The sequence below is a fragment of the Perognathus longimembris genome, chromosome 6, assembly GCF_023159225.1.
Source record: "Perognathus longimembris pacificus isolate PPM17 chromosome 6, ASM2315922v1, whole genome shotgun sequence".
NCBI classification, from domain to species: domain Eukaryota; kingdom Metazoa; phylum Chordata; class Mammalia; order Rodentia; family Heteromyidae; genus Perognathus; species Perognathus longimembris.
In genome coordinates, this window is record NC_063166.1 from 60506361 (window position 1) to 60529407 (window position 23047).

A 23047-nucleotide genomic window follows, 5' to 3' on the forward strand; every position below is an offset into this window, starting at 1 on the left:
AAAAAAAAAAAAAAAAAAGAAAAGAAAAAGAAAAAGGAAAGAAAACTATCCCAGAGAAGTACATAAATTAAATGTTACCTACAAAACTATAAACTAGGCAACAATTCAAGTTGCTAATCATGTAAAAGAGATTTTAAGCTCAGGTACATGACATGTTTCAATTTTTAGATGCATTCAAGTATGTGAAACTCAGATAAGAAAAACAGAAATGGACTAAAAGAAATACATCATTGATCCCATCTCTGCCCATGAAAAAAAAGTCACATAAAATCTAAGTGAAAACAAATAAACACTCTGTCATCTAAGCCAACTTGAGACAAAATCACCTTTTGGAATCGAGACTATATGTTCACATATAAAAGTTAATATCTGGAAATGATTAAAGTGCATACATGTTTTATATTATAATACCATTCATCTCATTTGCTCATTCTGTTTTCCTAAATTGCCAAGCACATTCCTTTAAATAAATTATTAACAAAGAAATATAAAGTGCCTGCTTTGTATCAAATATTGTAGAAGGTTAATGAGAAATGAAAATGAGGCAACTTCAGCCTGTAGGAACTTCCAGTGTGGATGTGATTGTGTGCACATGCATGCACACACACACACACACACACACACACACACACACACACACACCAGTGGTCGGAAATTGAACAACTAAATAAGTAAACAGAAAAGGCAGAGATTCATGAGTACTGTAGTGACAGCATTTGTAAAATTCATTCAAAAAGAAGCAGGAGAACTATCAAGTTATTTATATTATTTTGTCTGTCACATATTGGTTTTTGGCTGCTATTTCAATAGGATTACTTTTGGACACATGTTTTCAAAAAAAACCCTGAGTTTTCTGTGACTGCTATAACAAAATGCAGTAGACTAGGTGACCTAAGAATCAGAAAATTAATTTTCTCACAGTTGAGTAAGTTGGAAGTCCAGGATGAAGGTATCAGCAGGCTTGGCTCCTACTGAGGCCTCTCTCCTGGGCTGCTAACTACACCTTCACATAGCCTTTCCTCTGTACTTAAACACCTGCAGACCTAGAGGTATGCATTCAGGTCAGTTTCATTCTAAAGTCCTATGTGTATCCCTCCGCAACCATGTGAATTGCAATGAATGCTTTAATCAGCCTGTTTTCTTAGGATCAAATGTAATAAGGATGGGTCATGATATCTAGCCTACAGAATTGCTGAAAGAATGAAACAGGGTTCATTCTAAGGCCCAGACACTCGGCCTATACCCAAAGGATGGTGGAATGTTTAGCTTAGTCATGAAGTGTTTGGGAGAAATCACAGTATTGTAAAATATGGCAAAGCCACCTTACAAATACGAGACATATCCAAGAATGAACTCCTCCATCTCATCAGAATAGTTTCTCTCACATACCCTCCTGGGGGGAGAGGGGAGGGGTGTGTGTGTGTGTGTGTGTGTGTGTATGAGAGACAGACAGACAGACTTCCATTCGGAAGGTCTCGCACATTTGGTAAAGGTAGGAGGCAGTGATAGTAAGTAGTTGTTTTGCTGGCATCCTGAAAAAAAAAAAAAGAGAGAGAGAGATAGGCAGAAACCCTGGTGAAAAGTAAGGTATACCTCCCAGGTTAATTAATGCTGTCCACTTTCCAACAAATCTGGGAGTGCTTCATTTCAGTTCAAAGTGAAACATTTCCAAAAGACATCTGCTGCTCCTAATCAAGACATGGGTTCCTCCTGGTTAACACGCTTTACGGAAAACCTGTCCGTGTGTGCTGCTTATAAAATCCAAGCTTGGAAAATCAAAATTAACATGTAACAAGACAGACAAGAAGAGCCTGGTTCTGGTAGAGTCGCCTCAAGTCATCTACTCATTTTCATTTTCTTTCTTTCCCTCTGGTAGCTGCAGGAGAAATCCCTTGTATATTACTAATGACAGATGGAGAGGAACTTTAACCAGTTACTTTGAAAATCTTTCAAAGGGAATGAAAAATGGACAGAATGAGGCCAGGCTTATGATTCTCAGAGGACCTCGCAGGTCCAAAAAGGCTCTAAATAAAAGGAAATATTTTCTGTGTTTCCAAATGTTATTGTGAATTCTCTTCTGAACAGCTGGAAAAAAAAAAAACCCAAAACACTAAAAGCTAAACTTCAATTCTTCTGAATGCTGTTGCCATTGAAACTTGAGTAATGATATATGTTATAATTAACATACTCAGACAGCACATTTTCAATATAAAGCAAAAAGAGAATTTTTTTAGATAAAAAATATGCCAATTGTGAAGATGAAACATCTCCAACATTATTAATGCTCTAAGCTTGGGAGAAGGAGTCTGCTTATGGTGGTGAAAGTTATTTTTCACAAAATTCAAACCATTAAAAACAAAATGCTCTCTTCTGATATGAAACTATAAAATATGTTTCACAAACACTATTCAGCAGACTATTTCCCTTCAATTAATTAATAACTTTCTCTAGTTGGCACTCATATTGTCTCAGGTAATTTTGAAAATAAATACAAAGCATTGTAAATTACCAAGAGTCCCACTTAATAACATAATCATATCAAACAATTTCCCCCCTAAAGTTCTAGCCAAGTTTGAAATTTAAAAAACTGTTTCTGATTCAAAGCTATATAACACTATTAATTAATAAGCATGATCTGTTTAAAATGAAACTCAATTTTATATGGAAGAAACAAAAAACAATGAATTTGTGTGTATATGTGTATGTGTGTGTGTGTGTGTGTGTGTGTGTGTGTGTGTGTCCACCAAGAATAAATGACAAACTATCTCCAGGGAAATATCTACTCTGGATGTAGATTACTAATACATTACAATGTCAGTGATTCTGTTAGCAGAAATAATGAATACAGAATTTTCAAATTACTGATCATCTTACCAAATTGATCATTCTGCTACTTTTCAGGGACCAGTATAAATAGTCATAGAATACTTTTTTCCTCTTCAATAAATCTGTAGATGGCTTCATTTTATTAATCACAGTGATTCTTCTGCTTATACATATATTGCTTTTTTAATTTCTCTACTCTGTAGAATTTTCAATAATGGCATTTAGGTATTCATTCATTTCAGGGTTGGTGTCATAGTCTTGCACTAACCAGATTTTTTTCATTCCCTGAGAGTTATGCCAGTGGCTAAAATTTGCAACACACCAACAGGAGATGAGAGCTGAGGAGGCACTGATCTGGCCTGAGGTTGAAACCAAGGATGCTCTGCAACAAAGATGAACACTGTGCAGGGTCTAGGAAGACCTGTAGAATTCAGCCAGTTACAAAGTCAGTATTCTAATAAGTCTGAGTTCAGGTGAGGCCAAGGAAGGAGTTTACACTTCAAGGCAGAGATCGGGTCATGAGAGGTTTGTTTTGGCAAATTAGAGAAATAGAAATCGATCTCCAAAATAACAGGAAGCTGTTGAAGTATTTCAAAGATAATGCTATCTAATAAGATTTGTTTTCTTAAAGTACTTCTGCTGAGTGAGGAGAATGGAGTCAAGGGGCAAAGATGTAAAGTTATAAATTATCTATTCACATGTCCTACTCTTCCAATAAACTGCTAACCAAAGAACAAGAGTGGCAACTCCATCTCTATTAAAAAGTACCTGATTTTCCCTCGATAGCCAGTAGAATATATGATGGATGAATGGTGGTAAGGGAGTGAATTGAAACTTCTTGGAATAATCAAGACATGAAATGACAAAGGTAAAAATTTAGCAGCAGAAATGGGAGAAATGAGAGATATAAATGAAACTCTAGAACCCAGGGTAAGATACGTATCTGGGGTGAAGTTGAGAACATGTGTTTTGGACACTTTGACTTGAAAACACCCACAGAACTTCAAGATCCAGGTGCTACCAGGTGAGATGGATCTGGAACTCAAACAGAGGTCGTGAATAAAAAGGTCTTCAGTGAATTTTGCTGTAAGAATGGTAGAAGTCAGTGTATTATCTCACGCAGGTGTTAATAGAGTAAGGATAATCAAGAGCAATGTAGAAACTTCCAGAGAACACCATTGTAAGTAATGGGTGATGGAAACGTACTCATGAAGTCTTGCCTTAATATATAAAAATAATTGTGTGGGGGTGGGTGGGAGACAATCAAGCTCTTGGACTCAGGGACTTCAAAGACTATGAAAGTCCTGGCAAGAATGAATTAATGCAGTGTGATTCCTCCAGATATGAGTGATGACGTGACTTCCCAGAGTCACTCTCTATGCTAACAGCTAGTGCCTTGTTTCCTTATACCACAAGACCTGGATGTAAGAAAGGGATGAACTCCTTGCAACAGTGTGGTTTCCTGATTTGAATCAAATTTCACTTCTTGTTCACGCAGGACAAATACACAAACTAAACAGAGCATTCTTCACCTTTCAAACAAAAGGAGCAGGAAAATAAGAGAACACATGAGCCTAGTGTCTTGGATTTTCACTGCCACACTGAACAAATGGGAAAACACAGCTTGTTCATTTCTACTCAGTGATGCTAATGATTCAGTTAAATTGACTTCTATGAAAGAAAATTACTGTTAATAACCTTAATTTCATTCTAGTCTCTTCCCCCAGGTACCTGACATTTTAGATAAAATATTTTCATAAAATATTAAAAGCAAAGGAATTATATCTTAGGTATCTAATTCCATGTTGACAGACTTTATGAATCCTTTCTAGTTCTAAGTCTACAATTTTGGTTCATCACATATAGTACATGAGATTTCTCATTCTAGGCATTTCCCAAGAAACACAATGCATTTCTATGACCAAAGTTTTACTGATATATTTTTTTTTCTAGCACTAGGGTTTGAACTCAGAGACTCTACCTTACAAAGATGCTTGCTAAGCTAGTGGCCTACCACTTGAGCCTTGCTTTGTGTGATTTTGGAGATGGTGTGTCACAAACAATTCTGTTTAGGTAAACCTTAAACCACAATCATCTAGATGTTCATCTTCTGAATAGGTTAACTGTATGTATGAATTACCTGAGCTCAGGTCTAAAATCAATTTTTAAAAATGATTAAAACTGGGCTATGAATATGGCCTAGTGGCAAGAGTGCTTGCCTTGTATCCATGAAACCCTGGGTTCAATTCCTCAGCACCACATCTATACAAAATGGCCAGAAGTGGCACTGTGGTTCAAGTGGCAGAGTGCTAGCCTTGAGCAAAAAGAAGCCAGGGACAGTGCTCAGGCCCTGAGTTCAAGGCCCAGGACTGGTCAAAAAAAAAAAAAAAGATTAAAACTTATTCTCAGGCCCACCAAAAATCTTAATGATTTATGAGCCATGGAACACTGTGGAACACTCCCAACTTTCAATGTGATTATTGCAATTGCAGCCCATTTGTCCATAAAACCAGACTATAGGCTTTCGACATTGGCTTAACCTTTCATTCATGTCTACCTTGTTCTAGGAGTGCAAGTGGTGAAGACTGCCACTTGCCTCTCTAGACTCATTCACCAACCTTTCCATCCCAGGACCTTTGATTTTTTTTATTGTTATTATCAGGTGATATACAGAGTCAAGTAAAGAATATGTTTCTGTTAGGACAATGTCACCCCTTCCCTCTCTCTCAGTTTTCCCCTCCCATCCCCAAACTCAAATTGTATAGTTCATTTCAACATAGAGTCTAGTGAGTACTACATTTGCTCACCCTTTGTCCATTTCTTTGCCCCCTCTTGCTCTCTCAAAGACAGACAAACAAATAAACAAGACAAGAAGAAAAGAAAAGAAAAACAACACAGAAAAAAGAAAAACACTATTGTTCTACTTCCTGGAGTTCCTTTCGATATGTATTGTTTTAAAATGATCAGAGAAGAGTTCTTTTTTTAGTCCCCCTCAAAGAAGTTACTGTACACATGCAATCTGCTTCCTAGCAAGACCCTGAAGACACAGGATAAGAGAATCACCAAACCCAGTGAAGTGGCTCAAGGCACTAATTCTAGATACTCAGAAGACTGAGAGCTGGAAGATCACTGCTCGAAGCCAGCCTCAGCAAAAAAGTCCTGGATAACTCCATCTCCATAATAACCAGAGAAAAAGCAGGGCTGGAAGCAGGGCTCAAGTGGCACAGCACTAGCTTAGCAATATGACATCCAGAGTTCAATTTCCAGTACAACCATCTATGAGACTCTATCTCAGCCAAGCCAATGACTAGGCTTGGTGGTATGCACCTGTTATCCTGATTATGGGGAAAGCTGAGTGTGGGTGTCATCCCCAGAGACACAGGGGAGTGCACAGATGAAGAATGCAGCTTAGGCTAGTATGAGAAGAAGATGCAAGATCCTACCTTGCAAATAACCAATCGAAAGAACAGCCAGATGTGTGGGTGAAGTGGTACAATTCCTGTCTAGCAAGTGCACGGTCCTAAATTCAATCACAACTAATGCCAAAAAATAAAAATAAAAAGACGAAGGAAAACGGACTACCAGGTGGTATTCCTTATTGGGCTTACACAGATTATTATCTAAGGATATTGTCTGTAAACTGTGAAACATGATATAGCATTTCCATTAACAAAACCCAGCACAGACTTTCCTTGAATATGCAAGGTTTTGATGCCAAGGAAATACGACTGAATCCTACCATATTTCTACAATTGGCAGGGTGCTGGAAAAATAAACATGCAGAAGGCATACAATCAGAATTTGGATGTCATTGCCAACTTAACCAGATTTTTTTTCTTAAAGAATGGGGTATCTGGAGAAATAGAACCAGTGAAAGAACCAAACCATCTGTGGAAAAACAGAAATGAGATTTCATCTTCCTGCTATTTATCCACATCCAAATTTACTAACCCTGATGCTGTGATATACTGTTATTCCAGTGCTTGCCAAGGACATCATAAAATTCTGAAAAGTAACCAATAATTGGATTTACATTATTGATAACAATCATATCACTTCTGAAAGAAGTTGAAAATCAGTGACCCAAGATTTTGTTGATTTTTCCAAATCTTTCTCTAAATGAAAAGTTTCTCATTTACAAAGTTATTTGCCTACAATATTGCTTTTAATGTCATGGAAATTAGCTCCAGGTATATGTTAATAAAGACACATGGTAAGACAGCCTTATCTTGGAATTTTCTAATTCTCTAAAGGTAAAACAGATTCTTAATTAAGTACAGTCATTCCTCAATACTCACAAGGGCTGAATTCCACCCCCTCATAGATACACAAGTCCCTTATATAAAATGGTACAGTGTTTGCATATGACCTGTAACCTATACATCCTCCTGTATCCTTTTAATAATTTCTACATTACATGTATTACATGTAATACAATTAAATACAATGTAAACAGTTGTTATACTATATTGGTTAAGGAATAATGACAAGGAAAATGTTTAGGTCAAGAAATGAAGCTCAATGGTAAAGTACCTGGCCTTGGGTTTGATCTCAAGCACAGCATTAAAAATAAACAAAGAAGATAAAAGAATCTGTCTATATTCAATAAAGAGACATTTTTATCCACATATTTTCAATCTGTGGTTTATTTGAACCCATAAATTCAGAATCCATGGATTCAAAATCTGATTGTATTAGAAAGTCTACAGTTACAAATACATCTGAGCAATATCTTCAGCTATGAAATTAACTGTCCCAGGTGAAGACCACTCTCTGTTCTGTATCACTTATGCAAGGCCACACTGTCCTGCGCACATATTTCACAGTTAACCAAAATGATTAGAAACTCTTCAACTCTAACTCTACAAGATATTTCTGCATTGCAGGGCTTTTCCATTTGGCCCCTCAAGTAGCAAATTCTTTTGACTAAGTGTAGTCTTCTCAAGGAATTTTAAGAACACTCTATTTCTACATTTCTAAAGTCGCTGAATCTGAGTTAGTAAAGCTGTGTAGATCATGCTTGACTTAGAAGACACAGCTGCATAATGTGAGGTTGTAGGAGACAGAAGTTTCACAGGGACCTTTTTTTTTTTAAAGAAAAAAAAGCAGTTTGTCAGTGCTCCCTCAACATTTAAAATGTGCAAACTTTAGGACCAAATAATTCTATTTCTTGGAATTAAGCTGCAGGAAATTTTCACATGTGTGCATAAAGCATAATGAGGAAAGATCTTCAATCTTCCCATTTGTGGTAGTGAAAATAGAAAAAAAATGCTCAAGACCTGGTATGGACGAGCCTACCAAATTGTATGCAATGTTAGAAAGAATGAAGATAACAAGTATAACGCCATGACAAAATCTCCAGTCAAAGGACAGGAGCAAGTCAAAGGAAACTGTAACCAGAATGACCCAGTTTATATAATAAGGAAGAAAACCATCTAGATAATACTATGTAAATGCACACAAAGATGAGGAAAAAGAGGCTCTCTTCACTGTTGCCAGTGGTTCTATCTGGGGAGGCTGTAGAGAAGGGAGAAAACAAAATCTATCTCACAGGATTTCATTTGATCGAGGGTGACCTGTGAGTCAAGGAAAATGAGGGCTTTTAAGTGGATTGCACCTGGAAACACTAACCTGCAGAAACACTCTATTCTATCAGAACAAATATAGCAACTACCAAATGGCAGGAGGACAATTGTGGCTGGTTAGAGCTGAAGTCAGTGATGTAAGTCAGAGAAGCTCCAAGCCCCCATCAATGAATTCACCCATGTCTCTATGGTGGGGTATTCGTATATTAAAGGACTGCCATAAAATAGAAAAACATATCCTACCTCTCGCAATTTGGTGTAGAGTTTGCAAACATCTTGGGGAAAATAGAGCAGAAAAAAAAATACAGCCAAAATTCAGAATCCAAAATCCTTCCACTCTCAAAATAAAAGACCATAATCACTTTTGTAACTGAACAATATCTACATTAAAAACAACGTCAAAGGGGCTGGGAATATGGCCTAGTGGCAAGAGTGCTTGCCTCCTACACATGAAGCTCTGGGTTCGATTCCCCAGCACCACATATATGGAAAACAGCCAGAAGGGGAGCTGTGGCTCAGGTGGCAGAGTGCTAGCCTTGAGCGGGAAGAAGCCAGGGAAGGTGCTCAGGCCCTGAGTCCAAGGCCCAGGACTGGCCAAAAAAAAAAAAAAAAAACCCAGAGTCAAAGAAAATTACTGATATTTTCTAGTATACCTTATTTCTGTGCATTCAACCCTTGGCAAAAATCTCAAAATGGGTGGGAGTTGGGGGAGGAAGGTGCTGGTGGGTAGAAGTAAACTTTTTTCCCAGATGTGTTTGGTTTGGCCACATCAGAGGTTGACATAATTGTTTTTATTTTCAATTATGTCCAAACATACGTAAATAAGGAGATATAATTGAGGAGACTGAAATGTCCCTTTGTGAATACTCCAAAGAAATCTGGATTTCATGCTTCTCCTGAAAATGTATAGCTGCTGGCAATCCTGAGCCCCAGGCCCACCTGTAGAAATTGATGTGGCTTTGCCTGCACTGTAGCTGCTCCCCAGAGAGGGACTTAGCACCACATGACTCCTTAAGGTCCCAATCAATAGCTCTTGTGCAAAATACTTAGCTGGCCCTCGAAGCATTACAGTCCATCTCAAACTCAATGAAACCATGAAAAACTTGGTCTGATAAAGCACAGGTCCCTGAAGAAGCTAGAATTAATGTATAGGATACTGCAGATTAGCCTTCAGTAACATCCCTGTCAGAATGTTGGCCTATGTAACTGTGGAAAGGAAAGCTCCTACAATGAAATGATGAGATCAGGAGTGGTGGTACAGGCTGATAATCCCAGCAACGGGGAAGCTGACACAGGAACATCATGAGTGTCTAGCCAGCCTAAGTTATATAGGAAAAAAAAAAAAGAGTTGGATTTTAACTCCCTGGGGCGAGTAACCTAATTTCCCCAAGTCTCAGTTTCCCCAATGTAAACAGAAGAGACCACTAGTACTCACCAAAAAAAGCTTCTTGGGGGTATTAATGAGGTGGCTTTTTTCAACACATGCCTGTGATTTTGCTTTACTGTCAAAGTAAAGCTTTTACTGTGCAAAGTAGAGAAGCTGAGTGTCTACACTAAAGAACTATGGATGAGCAAGAGCCATTGTGCCCCTACAATCAGTGATCCCTAGATCTTCTAGGAGATAAACTTAAGACTTTAGACTCTTTAGATTCACATGACGTAATGACTATAGTCTTAAAAAAAAAAAATTCAGGCACTGGTAGCTCACTACTGTAATCCTAGCCACTCAGGAGGCTGAGATCTGAGGAGCATGGTTTGAAACCATCCTGGCCAGGAAAGTACATGAGACTCTTATCTCCAATTACCATCAGAAAACTGAAAGTGACACTGTGGCTCAAAGTGGTACAGCACCAGCCTTGAGCAAAAAAGCTTATGGACAGTGCTCAGGCCCTGAGTTCAAGCTCCCAAACCACCACCACCAAGAACAATAACAACAACAAAAACATAGACAGGAGATATAGATGCATGGGAAATAACATCTCTATCAGAGATAGGAGACCATGAGCTAGTGTTAGATTCCTCTACCCAAATGAAGTTACAGAATGAGACAAGCCCAAATAAAGATGTAGCATTTCCAAGCAGACAGTGGAAAGCTGCTAGACCTTCCTTTGGACAAAAAAAAAAAAAAAAAAAAAAAAAAAATCCTCTAATTGGTCTGTATGGGATACATCAGTGCCATTTTCCCTTAAGGAGGAAAATGAGCAGCATGAGTAAGAATACTAGCAGCACTCATTGGAAGAAAGGCAGAAGAGTTGCTGCAGCAGCACTTACTACACTACCCTGGATCATTCAGCATGCAGTTCAGGACACTTTAGCCTACATCTTTATTCTCCTTGTACACTTGGGGCAACTGAGGCTCAAAGAGTATGCCTGGGGTTACATGGCTGGAACAGAACATCATTAGGATTACAGGTCAGGACTCCCCGACCCCAGCATCTGAAGATCTGAAGGTCTCAAAAGCTCTACATTGTTGAAAGCAAACCCAGTATGCAATTAGTATCTCTCCACCTGTCCAGTGACCACCTCCCAGAGGAACCAAACGTCACCTGTGTGATCTTGGACCCTCTTTCTTATGCTGTTAGAAAGCCTTCTGAGCATGTTTTAAATGTACACAATTACTTACAGATACAGTAGAAAGAAATCATATTAAATATATGTACTACAATAATAATTTTTAATTGGACCCACACAATAATACTTATTTATTCTGAACCCTTAATGCCAAGTTCTAGCCATGCCTCTAAGACCTGCCCTAATTGTCACTTGGAAGTAAGCACAAATAAAGACCTGCCAGCATAAATCATGAACCCATTAAACTGCATCCTCCCGCTTTTATAGGGTGGGTCTGAGGTGAGGAATGTCTGTCCTATGAGAGGTGAAGTCAAATGCAATGAGCTGCTTATGATTTGAGTTACGTTTTCTTCCAGCTTTTAAGGAAATGGCTACTTAGATTTGTTCATACCAAGGAGCCAAAAACATCCTTTAATTGTTTAGGAGGAAAAACGTGCTTTAGAAGAACAGTACATGCTTAAAGCAATGATTTGCCTGGCCCAAAAGTGTTTCAGTAGCTGAAGGTGGAATTTCCCCAAAGGATCATGGGAGAAGAGCTGTAAAGGAGGCTCCCAGACTAGGGGAGAAGATAACATTATCTTGTAGTCATGTGGTGTGAGTGTCCTCAGTGAAGATTCTGTAAGTAGTAGATGAGAAAAGTGTTCAGAGGAAAACCTTCTGATTTATGGCCCCTTTCAACTGTTTTGATTCCTTAAAGTAAACAGAAAGTAGATTTCATGCAGGAAAAAAATTTAAAGCAACTATTAATTCATTCCCCTAAACATAATCTCCAAATGAGACTTGAAAGGCAGGTAAATACGACTCTTTCATCTCCTCTAGGAACTTGCACCCAAACACACTAGCAAAGAGGTAGACTTTGAGAAAATGAGGTTTTAAAGTTTGTGCTTGCAATGGAGTGAAAGGTATGTTTTGCAAATGAAACTAATTCTAGGTTGGTTATTTTGAAAGCAGGCTTAAATCCAACAAAGGCAATACAACCTCTCATTCATCCACACAAGTAATAGATTAGTACCTGATTTACCTCTACCCACTTCAGGAGAAGCAAACCCATTATGTATTTTGTGGGGGGAAGAGAGGCAACAATCTCTAAATAATGCAAAGCCTTTATATCACTTAAATGTGAAACTAGATAAGTAATATTACAAGTTGAGAAAATATTTCTGCTTTAAAGTATGAGGCTTTATCAGAAGAAAAACAATTAAACAGAAAAGTAAACACTAAGTATACTATGCAAGGTTATTCTGTCTCTTCCCTGAGTAAGACAGGGAAATAGGAAAATATAGAGTGGACAGCACTGAGAATTAAGCAGTATCCTTGCAAACAAGGTTAACATTTAAACGCCAACAGCAAAACTAGACAGCCACTGCTGAAACATATCAGTGCTGGAAAGCTGTATTTATTCATCTCTAGGTGGGTAGGTGTTCCCTATAGACATAGAATGGGTCTACCAGCTCATATTATAAAGTAGAAGTCACTACTTGAGGAATTTCCAATCTGGACATGAAATATCAACTGTGTTCATTAAAGCACCGCTATTAGTCCTTGACCTAATTCTGCATATCAAACACAGAAATTCTTGATCATACAGGAACTCACCGTGATAAGAGAGTTTCTTATCCATGCTAACACACATGCTGTTTCAACCTTATATTAGAAATGACCACCACTGTCAACAATTTAGTCCCAATCTAACTAAATAATTACAAATTTCAAAGAACATTTACCCTTCCCCGAAAAGATTTGAGTTCACTCTGACAGACACTGTAGGAAATACAAGAAATTTATCATTTTCCGTCCTCTGCCTGACACTATTATGTATGTGCTGATCCAAAAATATATAATGTATTCTCAACATAAGATGTTAACATAAAGTCTCAGGCTTAAAAGTCTTTAAAATCAAATGTGGTAGTTACTAACTTAAAAAAAAAAAGTCTGCAAATATTGTTCGTTAAGTCTGATAATTGTTTGCAGTTAGATCTGAAAAAAGTGGGACTGAAAATCCAGACCCTGTCCCCAAAGCTAACTGCCTTAAATCTCAGCCTTTCATGAGTTGCATCTCCAAGGGAGGATGGATTCAAGGACAACAATGGAGTAGCAACAAAGCTCCAATCATGTCCATTTTTACTTTCAGGACTGGAACCAATGAATACAAGACAAGTGTCATCATTTTAATTCTTAATCAGCCAAATCTTAAGATAGCTTTAGTGTATCCCAGGAAAACAACATACTCATTAAGATTGTAAACATAACAGTCCAATGTTGCCAAAATCAGCAGTTTATACTAATCTAAAGGCAGCTGCATATGTTCTTGGAAAAGACAAAACAGCAGCACCAGAAGGATTGACGGGTCTCTTATGGTCTGCTGGGGATATAATATTTCAGAAGTGAGACAATTTTTTAAAAATTCATTTCTACAAAAGGCTTTTTGTTAAGCCTTAACACTGTGTGTGGAGTGTATTCTGGTACCAGGGCATGAATTCAAGCCTTGAGTGCTTTCCCTTAGCTTTTCACTCAAGGCTAGCACTCTACCATGTAGCCACATCTCCACTTCTGATTTCTTGGTGGTTAATTGGAGATAAGAGTCTCATGGACTGTCCTGCCTGGGCCGGCTTCAAACCAGGACCCTCAGACCTCAGCCTCAGGAGTAGCTAGGATTACAGGAGTGAACCATGGAGGCCTGGCCCTTTATAATTTTTTAATCCCCATATTTCATCATCTCCTAAGACTCACACATTTCATCTCAAGATTTCAGGGAATATAAGTCATTTCACATCACTCACATTTTCTCAGACATCCAAATATAACACTTTCCAAAGTGTATTTGAGAACAAAGCTCTTCTGCGTGGGTGGACATTTGTAAAAGTATAGGTAGAATTGTTCCAACAGACTTGAATGTGCACCCCTGATCAAATGGAGTCTTTGAAGTTCTGTTTTGACAGTTACTTGCAGAATAGCATTTGCACCTCAGATTTAATTCAGGGTTGGGTAGTGATATTATCAAAGCTAAATCAAAACTAAGTTCTGATGGCTGAAGAATGATATAGTTGGAGGGAAATGTAATCAGTAATCCAATACATGGGACTTTTAGATACGGGTTATGTTACATTCAAAGGGTTACTAGTTCCAGAGGCAAAAGTCTTATATGCATAAAAATTCTAATAAAATGCTATTTCATTTTAAAACTGATTAAAAAAATAAAAGCAGGTGTTCTCCCAAGATAGCAGTCATATATTAGACTTCTCCAGTTGGAAAGAAAGATGACATAATAGATCAATACACCAGCAGAAAAATATGCAAGACTGTTATACGAATAACACAACCTACTAGATTATATAACAGATCGTCAGGGATTATACCACCCTGCTTCAACTGATTTTTGATCTTCTGTGTGACTCGGAACACAGGTGATGAAGTTTGAAGAGTATAAGGCAGTAGATTCTTTCTCACTTCAATCACAGTTTTCAAACCAACATCTTGAAAAAAGATAAAAGTTAACATTTTACACACACACACACACACACACACACACACACACACAATTTTCCTACTGAAGAGGACAATTCTTCCAACCCTTTCTTCACCTTCTTGGAGAATGCCTAGGTTAAAGTCACCGGTTGCTTTTTCTGGTCATATTTCCTTTATGAATAGGATTTCTCTTTAAAGGGGAAGTTTAATTTCATTTTGAGCTGTTACACAGTTGCCTACGCTTGGATGATATTATTATGAACCAACGAGATCGTTCAACAGCTAGGTCGACACACCGTTAAATTTATAGACCTATGTATTCACATTCTATGCCTTAAAAAATGGCAACCTTCTATGGATATTTTTGCCCCATATTAAATCTCAAACATTTTGCTTTCAGAATAATAGCTACAATCACTGCAGGACTTTTTTTTTTTAATAAAAAGTTAGAGTCAGCACTCAAATGCATGCACTATTTGTGGAAATATAATAAGCGTCTGCCTTTCTTTGTAGGAAAAAATACTAGTTTTATGCTTGCAGATAAAGTTGAGCTGGGGTACATTTGGAACTTGGAGAATTCCATATTTTCATACTTGGATCCGACAGTCTACAAAGTCTAAAACTCAGAAACACTGTACTACAAGACCTAACTGGTAAAGAAAAGAGCAACTTTAAAATTCTCAAAATAAGACACCTATACAGTATCCTTCAGTTACCCGCTTCTAGAAGGGCCAAACACTGCCCCCCCCCCCGGCCCCCAGGAGTGCTGAGCCAATCTGTGTTATTTTAAGTGGAAAAGGGTCGACTGTTTCTATAAAGTCCCCGGGAGAGATTAGGACCCACACGCATTCACATTTGCATGCGTAGCACATTGCCAACTATTTCCAACCAAAATAATCAGATGCACGTCGAGCCAAGCTATTTCTAGTCCAGAAGCGGGTGAACGTCTCAGGGAGTCTGAGGAAAGCCCAGTGAGAGATGACTACAGGCAAACAGAGGCGGGGATGGGGCTGGGGAGGGGGGAGGGAACGGAGACGGAGATCTCCGGCTTCCCGGCGCGCGCGCCGGGCGTCTGGCACCCGGGCACCTGCACCCGGGGAACCCGACAGGGCATCCGGGTGCGCGCGCGCGCGTGTCCGGGACGCACCCTCCGAAAGCAAGCAAACAAGCCCCCCAGCGGCGGGCCGGGGTGGGCGGGAGCATCCTCGGGGCGGGATCCGGGAATGTCTTCTCCTACCTGTCACACTTTGCTTGGAGGAAGCTGCGGCCAAGGATGCGACCACGGTCGCCTTGCCTGCCTAGGAGACCCCGTGTGTGTGTGTGTGTGTGTGTGTGTGTGTGTGTGTGTGCGTGCGCGTGGATCTGTGAGATCTTGTTTGCGGTGCAGCTCACTAACTGTTCCCGGCGCCACGAACCCCCTCCCCGCCATCGAGAGCCGCCGCCGAACCCCCTCCCGGCGCACCCCAGTCCCGCCCTCCCGCCTGCCTCCGCCCCCCTCCCCGGCCTCCCCGCCTCCCCGCCGCGCGGTCCTTACCTCCGCAGATGAAGGGAGGGGGGTCTCCGCGGTCCTTCCCGAGCGAGCCCACAGGGCAGCGCCCGCCCGCTGCACCTCCCGCCGGGCTCAGCGTGTCCCCCCCCACCCCGGCCCCCGACGCCCTTCCGTGGCCCACGGCTCCCCCTTCCCCAGCTGCTCCAGGTTCCCCAGCCCCCCGAGTCTCCCTCCTCTATCTCGCCTCCCGGCTCCGGAGCCCGAGCTGTCGCCTCGCAGCCCCAACCTGCCCAGGCTACGGAGCATGCCCAGTGCAGCGCGCCCGGGCTGGGTTTGGGGGTGGGCAGGGGCCGAGCCGGCAGCTGGTGTGCTGGAAGCCCGCGGGGCGGGGAGGGGGCGCCGGACGGGCTGAGGACGGTGGAGGGTGGCGGACCGCGTTGGGAGGTGGGTGGGGCGTCCGGAGGAGCAGCCCCCGTGAGTGTCCCCCGAGGGGGGGGGGTCTCCCCGGTAGTCCCCGGGGGCACGTGGCCATGCCAGAGTTCGGTGTGCGCCCGGGATGGAGCCTGGAACGCAAGGCGGAACGGGGGACACCCGGCTGGGGTGGAAGGCTCGCCGTGGGCCGTGGGGAGCGGCGGGAGTGGGGAGAGCAGTGGGGGTGAAGACTGGCGAAACTGGTGCCCCAGCGCCGCTGGCCGGGACGGGCGGGAGTGCTCTTCTGTTTATGTATTTTTTTTTTCAAAATAAATAAGGCGTGTGCACGGTGGCAGGCGCTGTTCTAAACGCTTTTTATTCATTTAATCCGTGCAACAATTTTCCAAAGCAAGTACTACTGTGATCCTATTTTATATAGATTTTTTTTCCTTTTCCTTCCCCCCCCCCCCCCCGCTTCTTTTTACTTCCAGGCTTAAGCTGAGCCTCAGAGAGAGAGACAGAAAGTGGACCTAAAAAGTCTCGAGTGCAACCTCAAATGTGCAACACTCCTTCCACTCCACTCCCAGACTTTAGTCCCAGGGATCCCGGGGGTACTATCCCAGCCAGCTCTCCTTAGCCCAACCACAGCCCCCAGGACACCTCCCAATCACGCTTTCGCTTAGGCCCTAACCGCCTTTGGTCTAGTTAGCGTCGCCCTTTGTGTGGACCCTAAGTAGGAGAGGCTTTAGGAAGGACTCCGGGAGGGCTTCCTCCTCCCGGGGCTACTTGGCCTCCTCCTTCTCCAGGCCGGCGGCCACCAAAACCCGGAGACGTGGCACCTGCGCACTGGGAACTGGAGCCATGCTCGCAGCCGAACTGGGCATGCTCAGCCGCCTGAGCTGGGCCGCCTCTCTAGAATGAAAGGGTCTGACTCTGTGTGTGTGTGTGTGTGTGTGTGTGTGTGTGTGTGTGTGTGTGTGTGTGTGTGTGTGTGTGTGTGTGTTGTGGGAGTGGGGGAGGAAAATGGGGGGAAAAGAATGAGTGTACAAACAGTCCAGGCTCTGGGAGGCAGCAGGGGAAGGACAGTTGAAGATGCAAAAGGCTCATTCTCCTAGTGCATTCTCAGCCTGGAGATATAAAACAGGAAATTAACCAACGAAAGTTTGACCACGGAACATCTTTAAGCAAGAGAGGGATGAGGATACACTGACCACTCTCCAGCTAAACTAACACACTGCAGTTTTAGCGGAACCCTAAGGGAATACAAAACAAAACAGAAAACAACAACAAAAGCTCTTCTGCAGCTCAGCCTGTGAAGAAGCCAAGAAAAATATCCTAGATCGAGTTTCTCTGGAAGATTGGGAAGGAAAAAACAGATCCTAGGGAAAAGTTGGTCCTTCATTATTCAGAATTCTTGAGATGTGTTGATTTAAGCCTATGCCAGAGTGACAAGGTATTACTTCTTAAGCCAGAATGGGCACACAAATTGCCTGTGCATCTTATTAAAGAATAGTTATTGAGCAGGCCTAGAGTAAAACCTGAGATTATGCATTTCTAGTAAGTTCCCATATCATGTTTATGTTGCTGTCTTTACATAAGACTTGGAGTAGCACAAAGATAATGTAGTTCTTAAGCCTGTTCTCTATGTACTCAAAACTAAGGGTCAGAGAGGTTAAGCAATTTGCCTCCAGGCTGCAGGGCAAGGAAGTAATCAATAGCTAGGTTTCAAACCCACTTCTTTGTATATTCTCATACTCCCCAAATATCACCCAAATCTAGACAAGCTAGAAGCTGCAATCTATGTCTTAACATTTTTCCCCTTAAATGCAGTTAACACAATTTAGCTTAGTACATAATGCACTGAGCTTACTATAACAGCTTTTGCTATGTAACAAACACACCAACATTTAGTAATTTGAGATAGTTATTCATTCATTAGCTCAAACATCTATGAATCCTCAGTTTGGGCTGAAAACAGCAGAGCAGCTCTGGTGTCTCTCTTGAGCCCCTCTCAAAGCAGCTGTAGACATGTACAGTCTGGCTTCATTCACATGACAACTACAGGGTATCTCTATGGTTTCTTCATGCAATAGGCTTCTACTTTAAGAGGCAAGGAAGGGCAAGCCCCAAACCAGATATTTCAAACCTATACCATCTAAAAGTGAGGTTTATTTTCTCCCGTCATTAAAGAATTGAAAAGTAGGGAAGTGTTTAAAGCATGCAGAGCAAGTCTTTTTGAAAGTAAAAGGAAGGTCATGAGACTGTTCAAAGAAGATCCTAAGGGAAGTCCCCTGGAATATCCTTGGAAGGCATGCTCCTCCCATAGCTTCTCCTTTGAACTCTGTGCTGATTGCTTGATGGCTTATACTAGTGATGTCCTGGCTTTTTTTTCATCTACTGAGAGGACACACAGGGTATTATGGGAAGAAGAAGTGTTTAACAGGAACCCAAGGCACTATGGAAACAAGAAGCACCATGATGGGTTGTTGGGGGTTTTTAGCGCCCCCCCCCATGGGTCACATGATAGCTATCACTAGGCTTATCACTTGTTTTTGGTCTGTCCGGAGGCTTGAACTCAGGGCCTGGGTGCTGTCCCTGACCTTTTCTGCTCAAGGCTAGAGTTCTACCACATTGAGCTACAGCTACTTGGGGTTTTTAGGTGGTTAATTGGAGATAAGAATCTCACAGCCTTTCTTGCCTAGGTTGGCTTTGACCCATGATCCTCAGATTTCTGCCTCTTGAGTAGGTAGCTAGGATTAGCCTTCACCCCTTTTTTATACTTATCTAACATTCTCCTTTCCCTCACAGCTAATATCTTTTAATGCCTAAAGAAATTTATATACCTAGCTCTAGATTGAATATACTGGAAAGGTATTCCTTTTTAATGGGAGCATATGCAAAATTGATGTTATTTTTTAATCTACCACATACACAAACTGCCCAAAATTTTGCTCCCTCTCTTGGAATTCACTCTAAGTTATACATTATATATACATTAGGTCATTCATTTTATGTATTGGTAAACTAAATCACAGCAACCTCTGTTACATCAAATAACAAATGTAATCAATGTAATATTGCTTTTATTTATCGATCACTATTCAGTGGATTATAAACTTAGTTTTATTTTAAATCCTAAATTCATGCTGATTCCCCTTCAATGACATCTTAGGCAATCATTTATTTAACAAATCAATGAAACCTTTCTTTGTGCTAGGCACTGTTCTTTCTCCAAGATATTAAGGTAAACAAGACAAAGTTAGTTCTCCTATGACACTTAGATACTATCAGAAGAGACAGATAGTGGCATGTTATGAATACTAACACTTAATAGAATGCTAACACTTCCTGAATTAAAAACCATGGGGGAAAAATGGAGAGGAAAAAACTTCCTGGAATGGGCTGGAGGGTGGGAACTGCTACTTTAGATAGCAGTAGCTTCTCTAAACATGTACTATCTGAGTAGAAAAATGAATGAGAAGAAAGATGCAAATTCTGGTGAACCATTTCCAGCAGAGGGAACAACAAAAGCTGTAAAATGAGAATGTGTTTGTTACATTCAGGGAAGAAAAAGGAGGCTAGAGTGGCCGAGCAGGGCATAGAGGGAACAGAATTAGTCACAGAAGCAGCAGGAAGCCATTCCCTGTAAGGACACTGAGTGGACTGTGGACTTTAATATGTGTGAGGTCAACTCATTGGAAGATGTTGAGCAGGATTTTAAACGGCCTAATTGATCATGTAGAGAGATTCACATTTAAAAAAATGCCTATGGGTCAAGTACAGAAAGAGGGACTCTGTTCTAAGGCTATAGTAGTAGCACAACTAGGAGAGGCTTGGTAAACCAACTTTTAAACAGTACAAACCAAACCAAGTTAACACTTCAACTTGAATTTCATTTTACAGTCAAGCTTCTACCTTTTCTGCTGCAGGCCCAGCTGTGTGCTTTACTTCTTAAGTGGAATTTGATGGCACTTTCCAGCTCTCTTTCCTCTCCCACATCTGCCCCTGCCCCATGCCCATCATGACCTAGTTTCAGGCAAATAATTGAATATATCTGCACTTCACTCGTGACTATGGTGCCCTCCCCACACTTAGCTCAATGTACTAGAGCACTGATATCACTTTCTGTGACAGATCTATAATGCAAACTCTTTGTCATGGAGATCATAGGGAGGACTTTGGAGGATGCTTCTAGAACTTCATCACTGGGTTCTATTCCCTTTTTCCCCCCTAAACTCCACAGCATCTCAATGCTAGGGTTCACATGCCAGGTAGGCTATTCTACTTAGGTGAGCTTTCCACAAGAAAGTTAAACCCCGTACTATGTCCTCAGGAAGCCGGGAATAAATGGAGAAAGTACTCATCTCAGCCAGGCTAAAAGGTTGACCGGAAAGGAGGTAGGTATACATAGGGGTCCAGTACACCTGGACCCAATTATGATGCTTTCCCTAGAACACAGGTCCAGGGATATCTCTTTGTGGTTGGCTGAAAAGTCCAATGACCAATTTTCTGGCAGCAGCTTTGTATGCAAATTAACATTCACCACCAGAAAGGCCCCAAACAATCAAGATGCAACGATTTCCTCACCTTGATGATATTTTATAATGTATTTGTTGTTCTTGTTGTGGAAAATGAAAGGTAAGCAGCTTCAGTGTGGACCTTGAGGTTAATAGTCTGGACTATATTAGCAATGACTACATTGTATCTCTTTTAGAGAAAGGGCAGAACATCACTTGTCCCAATTTAAAGTGACCCATTAATCATAGCTTCCTCCTAGGTCTTTATTTGCTGCCCTTTGAAAATGAAGAGGTCATCACTGGCCCATTTGTCCAGTGTGCCTTAATTGGAGACATACATCTTGGAGAAGTGGGCAGCTCACAGACTGCCCTGACATGAGCTGTCTCAGCCCCAGAGTACCCTCCCTCACCTCCTGTCAGTGTGCTTTGTGTGCGGAGGAAATAAAAACGACTTGTTGGAGGACATAGGGAATGATAATAAGGGAGGAAACGAAGAATGTGGCAATAAGAAAAACAGCTCAAGGACTGAATTTATATACAACATATGGCAGTTGGAGGGAAAAAAAACCACATTACATTACAGTTGCCGTTAAATGGTTGTTGATTGGAGTATGAAGGGAGATTAGAACAAAAAAAAATAAAGCTGAGCTTCAGCTCATTCCAAAGTACTTTCTTAAAAATGGAATTTTCTATGATTGAAAAAGGCTTACAATATGACGTATATGGTAAACATTTAGATATTAAACATTAATATTAAAATAATTAATATTAAAATTTAAAAAGTGATGGGGATGAGATGATTGTTGTTATAGAGGTATAATATATACAATGAAGATATTTGGTAGGAATTCAGGTGACACTTTCAGTGATACAAACACCTTTGTTATCAACACCTAGATGAAGATATAGCACCTTTCAGCACCCCAGAAAGTTCCTTCGTGTTCTTAACCCATCATCCATCTTACACTCCCACACTGTCATCAACAGCACAGCAAAGATAACCACCATCCTGACACCATGAAATTGCTTTGTCTTCTTTTTGAACTTCACAGTGAGAGAATCATGCAGAACACATGCTTCTGCCTTTTTTCACTCATCATTATGTCTGGGGGAATCTATCCCCGTTGAAGCTTGTATCTGTGATCTTTTCCTCTTTTATATTATCTAGTGTATCATTGCTTGAATATAATAAAATTAATTTATGCAATTTGTTCTGATGCTTAAAAAAACAAACAAACAGGTGGGGTTTTAGATCTTGCTTTCTTTCAATGTTCTAGCACATCCTTGAAAGCCCTTCCTACCCCTACACAATGACTTCTTTGCATTTTTTCCTGATATTAGCACAACATGGTATTGTAACTCCTCAATTCCTCTGTTAGTGGATTGTTCTGCAAAAATAAAGGTTATTCTGTGTCATGACCAAGTGATTCTTAAGTGTTTCATGAATAAAAGCATAAATAAAAAATGATTGCATATTTCTGGATAAAATATAAAAATATTTTTTCAAATTAAGCCAGCAATTACATTGTTTTTCTAACACCATAATATTTGCAATCATTCCCTTGAACTATCAGGAATACATGCCTTTGGGCAGCAATTAGCAAGCTTTAAAAATGACGTCAACATTGAACTTATGGCATAAAATGTACAAATGAGTGTGCTGTTCCTACTTACCTGATGTTTATGACAAGATTACACAAAATGAAATGAGAGCATATGTAAAATATACACATTACTTAATGAGGCTGCCTAACTACTGGCCTAATTGCATGATTTTATGTTCCTTGCCATTCTTTAAATATGAATAAATCAGTTTTGTAAATACAATGATTTGTTCCTACTATTTCTGCTGTGCTGCAACGAGATTAGAAAAATGCATTAACTTACAATATAAATATCAATTGTACACTCCACAAGACTCAATGTTCTTTTCTTTCCTTCACCGACTCCATGTGGCTAGAATCACAACAAAAATACAATTCAGTTAAATTTATTATTTTGCTATGCCTCAGGAAACCCAAAATCTTCACCCACACTAAAATAATTTTTGACCTTCCCCTTTCAATCAGTTTTGCCATTGTGATTGGTACTGATCAAGCTAAAAATAAGATAATTTTCAGCTTTCCACATAGAAAAGGTTTACAAGACCATGTGGTCTGATCACTTCAACTCATCAATGAACA

At 40.5% G+C, this 23047-nt stretch overlaps 1 protein-coding gene across 3 annotated transcripts in view; it reads right to left on the reverse strand.

The window, feature by feature from the left end:
* Positions 1 to 16064, reverse strand: part of Plcb4 (phospholipase C beta 4) — a 351489-nt gene extending 335425 nt beyond the window's left edge. For 2 of the 3 annotated variants that reach the window (XM_048348811.1, XM_048348806.1), the window contains exon 1: positions 15685 to 15700. The gene's annotated coding sequence lies outside the window, so the exon portion shown is untranslated. Of the gene's footprint in view, positions 1 to 15684; positions 15701 to 15981 lie in introns of those variants that run through there. The other variant, XM_048348807.1, reaches the window with a different exon arrangement.
* Between the last annotated feature and the right edge of the window lie 6983 nt (positions 16065 to 23047).